A 12,371-nucleotide genomic window follows, 5' to 3' on the forward strand; every position below is an offset into this window, starting at 1 on the left:
TAACTTAATTATTATATATAAATTATAAATATTTTATATATTATATATAAGAATTAAATAATCAGTCGAATATTGAATTGAATCAGGTCATATCCAATTTTGAATCCAATTAACTATTCGGTAAGAATAGGATATCCGAATTCGACCGATTAGATATTCGAATTATTCGAATTCGATTCGATTATGTCAAATATCGAATTCGAAATCGGATTTTTGAATACCATTGACACCCCTAATTTTAGGGCTTCGATCTAGGTTTGAACCCAAAAGTTTTGGCTTATTTTATTTTTGTTGGGTCGGGCCAGGCCTAGCCCTTAGATAGCTCAAGCCCAACCCTACCTTATCCTAAACAAGGCCTAACTCATCTATGTAAATACATATATGCATGTAGAACACATATATGCACTTTTTTTTTCTAATAAACTATACATGCATACATACATTTATACTAAAGTTTAATGTGGGTTGATTGACCAACTTGAGCCCAACCTGAGTGCATCAAATTTCAATTCAGGCTAGGCTTGGGTTGGACAATTCAGATTTAACCTCATGCTCGGGCCCAACTTGCCCAACTTGCACCTCTAATTGAGGGTTTATGCACATATATGGGGAGAGTAAGGTCTCGTCGTCTTATCTTATGCCCCTTTGTTGGGTTAAAATTGGTTGGTAAAGATCCATTGATAAGGTCTTGATATGAAAATGTGGTTATACACTCCATGGTCCAATTTATTCAATTTTGATGGATGCCCATGATCTGTTTATCCAATTCACTCCATGGTCGATTTCTCTAATGATTATTACTCCAGCCTACCACATTCTTTTTTTCCATATCTTTTTTTTTCTTTTTTTCTTTTTGCAAAATAAGTATCATAACTTTTCCTTCCCTTTTGAAAGCAACCATGTATTTGGAATGAGTGCAATTTTGAATGGGGGATATCTATTTATTAAGATATGATTTTATTCTATTGACCAATATTTTTAACAATATCTTGTACGCCAATTTACATATACTAGAATTAAAGCTATAAAATTAAGTTGCATTTATATCTCTTGTTTACGTGGATGAAAGAATGATTTGAAAGTCTCAATGATTTGTAGGAGTTAAAATCTATGCCCCACCGCCCGTCGCTCCACACAACGAGCGGTTGCCACATGTCCAGTCACACGTGGCCAGCATTCCCGCATGTGGGGCCAATGGGACAGCTGTTAGCTCGTCCTGTTAACCCCAAAATGAGCCCAAAAAACCCATTTCAACATTCTCGCCCCCTCAACCTCAAATCATGCTTGAATCGAGTCCCTGACCCTATTCTACTCCCCTCCACCCGAGCTTGGATCCAACTACCTCTTTGGCACCAACGATCACTCCGGCTAGTTCATCGTCACCAAGTACTCTCAAACTCTCATATTTTGTTTTGTTTTTTTTTTTTTTTCATTTCAAATCAAAGAAACCCTTGTTTTGATGTTTTGTTTTTTCATTTCAAATAAGAGAAACCACTAGCCATCTACAACGATCATCGGCAACAGTGCTTTTTTTCCCCTCTTCCAACCCCCTCTCTAGCACCGGCGATTGCTCTGGCCATTTCACCATCACCAAGTACTCTCCAACTCTCATATCATCTCTCTTTTCACACATTTTTTTTTTCTGATATTTTGTTTTTTCATTTCAAATAAGAGAAACCACCAACCATCTATGACCATTGGCAACACTACATTTTTTTGCACCGACGACCGCTCTGGCCACTTCACCATCACTAGGTACTCTCCAATATTGTTCATTTCAAAGCTGTGTTGTTGAAAGGATCCTGACAAACGAAGTAACAGAAAACAAACCATGTTCACTCTGGCCATTTCATCATTTTGAACACAACTATCCCACTGAGATATGAACTTTATGCATGCTCGTCTTTTCTCTTTTCTATTCTCTTTGATGAGGTTCATACCAAAATAGATTTTTTAGAATCTCAACACTTTCACATGTACAAATATCTTGTAGATGCAATCATATATTTAGAAAACTGACAAACTAGTATAACCATATGGATTTTATCAATTCTATGTCAATAAATAGATCTTGCTACCACTTAGCATTTTCACTGACACCATAAGATCCATAGCATATTGAGGGATAGTTGCTTAGTGTTATGATAAAACCTCTACGTTGACACATTTAAGTCTCAGAGTGACCAATTCATGATAAAATTTCAGAGTTTGATCCATATCCACTCTATGCCACAGAAGACCCTAAATAGCCTAGACAAAACATGATCAAATACCTAAATAAAATACATATAAAATTATAAATAAACTACATAATATAGAAAGGCACATTTAGATGCCCATTCCCTTTTAAATTTCCTGTAGTATCAGGTATGAAATTCACTAAACTATAATTATTTCCCCTTTATAAGTTCTTGAGACTCAGTTAAAAAAAACATTAAGAGTAAATTTTTTGAGAAATACGCATGTTTTTTCACTATTGAACATATATTTGAAACATCTAGTTATTAGACAATGGCAGATAAAACAATAAATAGTAATATCACAAACCTTCTGCCATAAGTTACTGCTTGACACAATGTTACATTAGATTTTGGAGCAATTTCATTACTGCTTTTGGAGCAATTCCAATAATTTCATTACTGAAATACATTAAAAGGAGATCCCCCCCAAGGCAAAACCTTGATGGGGTACAATCACTACACTCCCCATATTACAAATGGCAAAAGTTATTGGAAGTCTAGCCCCCAATTGAGAGGCCAGAATCCCTTTAGTTGTTGACACCCAAGATATTAGTTTTCCAACTGTTATCGAAATTAGTTCCTCTTGAGCTCTAGAAATATTGTGAAAAATCCTCATGAGACTAATTTGAAATGAACATATTAGAGAGTACCTTATCTGGAATTATCCGAATGAGATTATGTTATCTGTTACTTTATTTGTTATCATCAAAATTATCAAAACTATGTTGTTGTTGAATTTGAATTGAATTATAGAAATATAATAAAGTATAAAATGGATGGAATAAAGTAAATAATTAATTTTCATCTATCAATACAAGAATGAGTTCTCAATTCGTATATGGAATTAGGTTTCATAATAGCCTAAAGTATAATGCAAAATGCTACAAGTGTTGAAAACAATGTATACTTCGTGTGCCAGAGACATCTGCTAACCCTCAAAGTTATTTTACACTTGCCCTGGCAAGCCTGTAAGTAATATTATATTTTCATTGTGTGTTTGTGATGACAAATTTGATATATTAAAAGTATTGACTTGTGTTTGCATGTATGTAGGCAAATGACACTGAGGAGGAAATTTATTCCAATATCAAGTACTTCAATTTGAAACTTTGCAACTTTTTTGAATGGGCAATTCCTATAATTAATTCAAATGAAGCCACATCAATCAAGAACAATGTAGTGAATCTAGAAAGCCATATTAAAAAGCTAGAGAAGTTAGTTGTTGAATGATTAGATGCTCTGGAGGTTTCACAATAGCTATTTACCGAAGGACTGAAGATTATACAGATTTTGTTTGTTAGTTTTGTAGTTGTGTTTATAGTATTCTTGTACATGTACAAGAATTAGTATATAGGTGAAAGAACCAATTACTATTTATTAGGTACAAGAACTAATTGCTCCTAAGTATAATGATAACTATTATATTTATGGATGTTGAAGTATTTACCCATGTGCTAGCAACACTAAAATCTTTGTCTTTGATTTTCTAGGTCAGGTTGATGATCAATCATTCCGATACCTTCATCATAACTTCTATATTAGTTTTATTTTTAGAACACACAATTCATATGATAATGGCCACCCTAAACCTCACATCATCATGGGATTTCTTTATAGACGTTTGGGTTTTCTTGGCCATTAGAGAAATTCGATGGGCTATATTACTTTTTGATCATAACCATTAGAGACAATAGAGACACCTCAATATTCATTTACATGGGCCTTAATTTTTCATAGAATACCAATTAAAGTGCAATGCTATTAATGGTGAATTAGTTTGCATCTAATTGGTTCATTGTGGCATATATTTGAATGCAAAAAAAATAGACTATTTATTTACATGGGCCTTAATTTTTCATAGAATACCAATTAAAGTGCAATGCTATTAATGGTGAATTAGTTTGCATCTAATTGGTTCATTGTGGCATATATTTGAATGCAAAAAAAATAGACTATTTAGGTATCGAATGAACTGAAGATTAGTCTATGAATACTGGCAAAATCCTTTCATCAACCGAAGTTTGTTAAAAAAAATTGAACAATTGTCTTTCATAATTATTAAGGATACATCTAGTATGGTTTGACCTATAAAGGTGATTGAATCACGAATCACCTTTAAAGCATACAACTATAAAAACCCCTAGTCAATTCTACAAATAACATGTAAGGAAACTGTGGTTGAATCCCAATAGCTTTTTGCAACCATCTATTCCCCATGAGTACCTTGTTAATGGTATGAAGGAGTTGCATTTCATCAGCTTTTGACATAACATTCAATGGATTATGCATCTATTCCCCATCTCATCTAGTACTTCTTCAACCTTTCAGAAAACGATTGTGCACCTATGACCAACATATCAACCTAGGTTTACACATCCCATGACATGGAGATCAAATGAAGCAATAGCATGATAAAGCACTCATATTCAATATTTTCCAATGGAAAGTGTTTGAAAGTTTAGCTTTGTGTGTCTGTACCAAAGCATACAACATAAAACAAAATAATAATAAATTTTACAAAATAGTAGTACTATTAAACCACTACACTATTTCCCCTTTCTCCTTCTATCATTTTTCCTAAGCTGGATAGAGTTCATAACCATAGCCAAAACCTATAAACCAAACAACTTTTTAAGTGAATTTTTCATAGCCATGGCATAATAAAAAAGTTGAATGCAGTTCAATGAATTAAATAATATCCCCTCCATGCGGTGTTTGGCTCCACAAAAAAATAAGTAAGAATAAGAATGAGAAAATTAGTAAGAAATTTTAGGATGTGAAATTAATTGATCACCTGACTGATAAAATACTTTACATGCTAGCCTAAGACATCCCCCCCTTCTAATTGTTGGTCTTGATAGAGTGATCCAATCCAAGATGATTCCTTCATTTACACATGATAGTGTTTTTATAATTATGCAAAAAATAAAACAAAAAATAAAACACATTTTTAGAAATAGACACTTGCACATATATATTTTCACCTGACTCATATGAGATTCACTAGAGATGGTTTGACTTAACCTACTTCTAGTACTTCTACCTATAGATACAATGCCCAATTATGAATTGAAATGGTTCTATAGAGTATTAAAAAAATCCATATACACCACTTGTATGGGAAAATCATTTACAAAAGAGCTATAATGGTTATACATGAACCAATGTGGTGCTTGTGGCAAAAAATTATATGTAATGAATATGTTATTTGTTGTCTAATAAAATTGATATTTGCTTAAAACTTTAAGTTAATTTCAAACAACTACATGCAAAAGTGAGGGCATGGTGTGATGTTGTTGCTAATTCAACTATAGTGTAGCTCATAATGTCATAATAAATTACTTGAAATTATTGTAAATTCGCAACGGAGGAAAAAATAACTTACATGAAGAAGGTAAAGAATGGTTCTTTGTGGGTCACTTCCATTTGTAGTATTTTGAATATTTCCCCTAGAACCTTGACCCTGAATTATAAGGATTTTGTTAAAGTTTCAAGTGCAAAAATATATACCAAGATTAACTACTTATCACCTATTAAACCTTAATACCTATGTGTATATGACAGAGTGGCTGAACCCTTGTGTTTCCATATTTATCAATTTTCTATCTTTACATGTATAAATCATAAAAGAATCAATTGGTAAATGTTTGAACAATTAAAACTGAAATAAAATAAAAAATACATGTGAAGAGCATTTGTCATCAGATTGGTCTTTCTTTGGTCTTTTCCGCTTGGCTAATGCTTTCTCTATGGAATTTTTTGACATTTTTGAAGAGTGTACAAATATAACCTTGTGCTTAAATCCCTTTGCTGATTTCGGAAACCCAATTCCCCTAGAACTACCCTTAGCACTGGTGTTATCACCAACAACCGTTGCATTGGTGTTATCACCAACATTCATTACATTGATATTATCTCCAATATCCATTTCTAATTGTGTGCCATCAAGACCAGTGCAAGGAGGCCCAATTTTTTCATTTTCAAGTTGCATATCATGAGATGCTATAGATGATCACTCAATGATTGTTAACTTCCTTAAACACCCTGTCACATCTTCCAACAACTTCTCTCTTACTTGCATAACAATGTTGTTAGCATCATCAGTAGGTGCAGCCTTAAAGCCATGAGATGCTACACCCTTGCATTTTTTTTGCACAAATTGTCCATTGATTCAATACATAAGATGATGGTAAGGGCTCTCGCCTATAATTAAGTATATTCAATACATGTCTGCATAAGATCCCAACAAATTCAAAGTTCTTGCATATACCTGAATTGTTTTATTTTAATACAACTAATTGTTTTATTTCTTGAATCAAATGTCACAATGAACCGGTGATTCACCCCATACACCTGAATCAAATGTCACACTACACGATCTTTTTCAATGGTGCAAGTCAATTATTGCATTACTTAGTTATGAAATATGGAAAAGATTGGTGGTGTATACACACGAGAAGCAAAAATCCATTATTCCCACATATGTTGTCATGATTGGGGTGCTTTGTGTTGTTGCAAATTTGGCTTTTAAATATTCATACCGCCCATCAACAACTAATCTCTCAAAGTATCAAAGAAACATTGACAAATTATACCTAATATTGAGATATTTCTTGAGGGAAGCATTCAAACTCTCAGCTCTTTGTGTTGTGCTCATCCCGATTGGTTGTCGTCCAAAAGCTAATGCTCATTTGTGCCTTTTACTATATAATCTTTGCAGCCACTCATTCTTCTGAAGTCCATACTTATTGATCATGACCACTCACGCATCTTTAAAATCATCAACATATTTACAATCATACACATAATTACTAAAATCTTTGGAAAATGATTTAAATTTCTCAAACACACCGCTAAAGTGTTTTGCAACATTTTGGAACGTATGCCATACACATAACCGATGATGTGATTCTGATAGCACTAAACCAATTGCTTTTGTCATAGCTGCATCATCATCGGTTATAATTGTATTAGGCTTTTTCCTCCCATGGTTTTGATGAATGCATTAAACAACTACTCAAAAGTATATGCAATTTCATTGTACAACAATGCAACACAAAAATTATTGTTTGCCTATAATTATTCACCCCATCAAATACTGCAAATGATCTATTCTCTTTGGTTGTTCTATATGTTGTGTCAAAACATATCACAACACCAAAATAAGCATAGTCTACAATCATTTGAGCATTAGCCTAAAACAGAAGTAAACCCAATAGTTTCATGCCCACTGGCCTCGTTTACCATCAACTCCATTACTGCTTTTAGAGCAATTACTACATCATCTTCCATTATAGTTTGATTACCTTGTGCCTCATTGATTTTTCTCTATGACCTCAATGATGCGACTTAAAAGGGGTTGTGACCATATGATTATGCATCTCATCAAAACCAATGACACGATAACCATCTTTCACACGACTTATCTTCATAGTTGCCATACAACCACATCTTGTCATTGGTCTACTGATCTTTACATTGACCCTACATTTATCTGCACTATATTTGCCTTCTCTAGAGCAACAAAACTTGCAATATCTTACTTGGTTAGTCCATTTGTCAACAACTCTATTTTTTTTAGTACTAAACCCCACCTTCCCGACATATCTCTTATATAACTTACATGCTTCTTCTATTGTTTCAAATATAATGCCAACCTTTGGAGTACATTCTTTAGGAATAGCACTTAACTTTTCTTTCAACGTATTTTCAATACTTGCATCAATGTCTTTAGTTTCCTCACATGTAGGCAAATCATTAGTGGGTTTATGAAGTTCTTAACTTATGTTAGGCAAAGCTTCTACCTGTTAGACAGTTTTGTATGCCCTTAGCTTCAATCTGATTTGATGTACTTTTGTTATTTAGTGGAAATAAATAAAGTGCATTTTTGATTCATGTTGTTTGGTTTAATTCTGTGTGAAACCCTAAAACTGGACATTTATAGAGACTCATGTTAGTTTTAAATGTTCACAACCGTTGGATAAGTCTGGGGAGATTTATCCTGCCAAGGTTGATACTGGTGTGCCACCAAGTGTTGGGATGGCCTATCTCAGCCATCAGGGTAAGACCCGAGGCACATGCAGTATGGGATTACTTGAATCCTTGAACCGGACCAGATTTCCAGTATTGCCCTGGACCTTGGAGATAGATGGGCAAAACTGGAAAGTTACACCTGACCCCTAGACTCGATTATGACATTTCACTAGGTGTTGGATCAGGCTGCCTTTGATATGCCAATCAGTGAGATCCTTAGCGGGGATCAAAACCTGGGTATGTTGGGGCAGTTTGAGAATTCATCTGAGTGGGTGATCATAGTGACAGAATCAGCCACTTTGTCGGACAAAGGGTAATGATCGGGAATGCACTCTCTCTGATGGAAACCAAACTGCCGGCAGTTGATTTCAATCGTTGGAATTTTGTTTTGCAAAATTAATATATTTATATATATATATATATGTTCGGTTTCGAATTGTTTGCAAATGGTTTTAATTCCCGGGATCCATGTGAGAGGAGAGTGCGGCACTGTACCTTGCAGCCGAGGGAGAGGTCCTCTCTTGTCGGGCAATGCTTGATCATTAAGAGCTGAGAGGTTAAGTGTAAGACCATTGGGGATAATACCTGATGGGCTAATCTTGCACCTGCCCACAGTCCCTGGGTTTTTATAAGATGGCTTGGCCCAGGGACCACTTAATGTAAGTGTTGGGCCCATAGGGTCCATATGATGGACTCAAGGGGTTCATTGAGTTTTTCAGTGAATTCGGCTGGGCCTTGTATTAAAGGCTGGGCCGAACCCATGTGGCTGGTGTGTAGATCAATGCTTGGGTCCCACGCCATACAAAGAAGCCCAACTGGGCAGCAGATTGGAAAGTAATTAGACACTGAACACTTAATGGGCCAAAAGCCCATTTCGAGGTGGGCTGATATGATCACCCATCCATGGGGCGAATTTGAGATTAAAGTTAGTAAAAGGATTGGGCCTTTAGCCTTATCCACTCTTAGATACCAAATTCAAATTAAATTTGAATCTGGTAACCTCCTGATAAGATCAGGAGTAAGCTAACTCTATCTGCAAAAGGATTAAGATTATCCCCTATCCAAATACTGATTTGGATTGGGATAACTCCTAAAAAGGAGGTTTCTTAATCAAGAAGAAAGGAGGAAATTTTGAACCACCTTGAAGAGGTATAGGATACCTCCTTCGAATTTAGATCTGATCTGATTCATACTCTCCAGAAAAACAAAAAAAAAAAAAAAAACAGTTCAGCCCTTTTTGTTTTGAAAATCTCCTCCTGCCGCCGCCATCTGCCATTGCAAGATTAGATCTTTGCAGAGAAGAAAGTCAAGAAATCTGTTCTTGACATCAGTCTTGCAAGAAAGACTGAAAAGGATTCAGTGTTTAGTACTTCCAGAGGATTCTTGTGAAGGATCCAGTGTGTAGGACGCACCCTGCTGGTTTTGTTCCATTCACAGCTGTGTCATCTTCAGCAGGAACGGATCTTGGAGCATTCTTTGGGCGTGAACACCAACTTTGGGAGATACTGCTTCTCCGGATCAGGTATATTCCTCCCATTTATCTTTTGGTACAGATCTGGTTTGATTATGGTTCAAGTAGGATCCTTGAATACTGTATTCTAAATTTAGGGAATATGATTCCCAGTTGAGAGAAGGTAGAAAATTTTTGAAATTCGCCCACCCAATCCGCAACCTTCTTGGCGTCCATTAGATGGATCCTACCCTTCTTTCACTACCTCATCAAAAGCATTGGCAATGTTGGTACCCTCCATTTTACCCATGCTAGATGAAGGTTTGGATGGTTCACCCTCATCTCCATCAAGTTAAAACACCAACCTTTACACAGAGTTTAGTGTGCCCTCCATTTCCTGTCGCACATGCCAAAATAAATTATTCTTACGTGGAACTAAGAAATTAACCCAATATGGAATTAAATAATACAACAAAAAAAAACATAATATGCAATTCAGGTAGCACATAAATCAACAAAAAATATGTGCATTGTTTTTTCAAAAGCAAAAGAAAGCATTTTTATTCATGCATAATTGTATAGGAAAAAGGTGGAAAAACATCTCTTCTTGCTGTAGACTCAAACATGGATTGTTTCCTAATGAGCAATGTAACATCAAAGCACTATTGGTCATATTCTATAAATATAGCCAACATGTCAAATAACAAAAGATATGGTCCCTATAGAAGCATTCAAATACTCATTTGCATACAAGTGGTTTATGAAATAATTTGCAGTATAGAAATCTATATGAAATATGGTACTACACTATTGGGTTGAAGAAGTGAAAATGCTCTATATATACGAGACCATCAAACTCATAAAATCAGACAACCTCCTCAAGATCTTCTAGATCCATCGCTTCCTCTCAATCCTTGCACCATTGTCTCACTCTTCCTCTCCATCTCAGTCCTTGCACTAATCTAACATAGAACTTGAGAAAGATCTTTAACTATAAAATAAAAAACCAACTTCAAAATCAAAAGGCAACTTCAGGTACAGTCAAGTTCCGTTCTATGTTCGACAACATATACCCAGTGTAACAATTTGGGGACAATGCAAATAGGAAAAAAATGAATAGATGGAAGAGGGGAGCAAAGAACCACCTATTTACTGTTGCCGATGGTTGTTGTATATGGTCGGTGGTTTCTTTGATTTGAAATGAAAAACAAAACATCAGAATAGGGTTTCTTTGATTTGAAATGAAAAAACAAAAACAAAATATGAGAGTTAGAGAGTACTTGGTGATGGTGAACTAGCCGAAGCGATCGCCGGTGCCGGAGAGGGAGTTGGATTTGAGCTTGGGTGGAGGGGAGTAGAATGAGGGTCAGGGGACTCAGTTCAGGCACGCATTAAGGTTGAGGGGGCAAGAATGTTGAAATGAGTTTTTTAGGCTCGTTTTGGGGCTACCGTCCCATTAGCCCCATACGCGGGAATGCTGACCGCGTGCGATTGGACATGTGGTGGCCGCTCATTGTGTGGGGCACAAATTTGAACTCTATTTGTGGTACTATAATGACGAAATGTTGATTGATTTGAATGTCTCAATAATCTGTAGTTTGGAATTAAATTAAGGGCCTCTATTATTCTTGGTTGATTTTGACAAGGAATATAGTAACCAAAAATAATTCCTTTCTTCTTTTTTGGGTAAGGAAATAAATTTATTAGATTGAATTTGGGGCATTTCCTACTGGTACATTTGAAACATCTCGACACAGGAGCCACTGGGGCCCTTTGATATGCCCCTATAAACGGTTAGATGGACCTTAAACCGACCTCCTAATCAGTTTGAGAGAAAAAAAAAAAACTTAAAAAAAAAAAAGAATGCAAGCTTTGGTACAGGCCAATACACCCCATCCGATGTATCGGATTGTATCGATATTTTGAATCTTATAGACTATTATAGTCTATCAAAACATTTTTACTTAATTGGAATTGAAGTTTAGTCCTCATTTCTTTTAAATACAAAATCATTTGAAGCTTCGGGTTGTGTTTCAAGATGGATCTGTTCTCAACAAAATAAGTTCTAACAATACTCTTCCAACATGATCTAATAATGCACATTAGTCTCACGGTGAAATGTGTGTCATCATATCATTTGGAAGTGTTGAAACTTATGTGTGAAGCAGATCCGAACTCAATAGTTGGTATCTATTTCCCACAAAATACATTCCAACCTGATTTGACACCCCATAGTTGAATATGAGACTGAAATAATGGATTCCTTTCTCACAAAATTGGTTATATATGAAGTTTGAACATGTTGCTTTTTAGATGCCACTTACATTTGGTTTGGGTTTAATTAGCAGAATTCACATCCACCTTCCATAGAAAGTATCCCAAAAACGAGTTCAAATCAGCCCCCAACAACACATTTATGTTGTGTATTGAGAACATATTCTAATGATAATACCAAAAAAGGTGATGTCATTATCGGGAGACTAGACCTGATAATGGGCCGGCCCACCAGATGGGCTTGAACATGCTTATAGGCCCGCGGGCTTAAATTCGGGCCAAAAAACCTGACCTGCAATAAATTCGAGTCGGGCTCAGGTTTTGTCAAAATAGCCCAGCCCGACCTAAAATTAGACTTAAAACGAGTTATGTGA

The 12,371-nt window shown here is 35.5% G+C and overlaps 1 long non-coding RNA gene and 1 pseudogene across 2 annotated transcripts; both read right to left on the reverse strand.

Annotated features, from left to right (window-relative positions):
• Positions 1-1,454: 1,454 nt before the first annotated feature.
• On the reverse strand, positions 1,455-11,122 carry LOC148875835 (uncharacterized). 2 transcript variants are annotated; one of them, XR_016105608.1, is made up of 4 exons: positions 11,004-11,122; positions 9,686-10,120; positions 5,626-5,703; positions 1,455-1,802 (listed from the first exon to the last, which is right to left on the reverse strand). It is a non-coding gene; the product is annotated as an uncharacterized LOC148875835 (long non-coding RNA). The 2 variants fall into 2 exon arrangements; XR_016105609.1 differs by lacking the exon at positions 9,686-10,120.
• Positions 5,896-7,465, reverse strand: LOC148875836 (protein FAR1-RELATED SEQUENCE 5-like; annotated as a pseudogene).
• Positions 11,123-12,371: the final 1,249 nt, after the last annotated feature.

This window comes from Nelumbo lutea, chromosome 1, assembly GCF_056320005.1.
Source record: "Nelumbo lutea isolate HS-2025 chromosome 1, American lotus-T2T, whole genome shotgun sequence".
NCBI lineage: Eukaryota > Viridiplantae > Streptophyta > Magnoliopsida > Proteales > Nelumbonaceae > Nelumbo > Nelumbo lutea.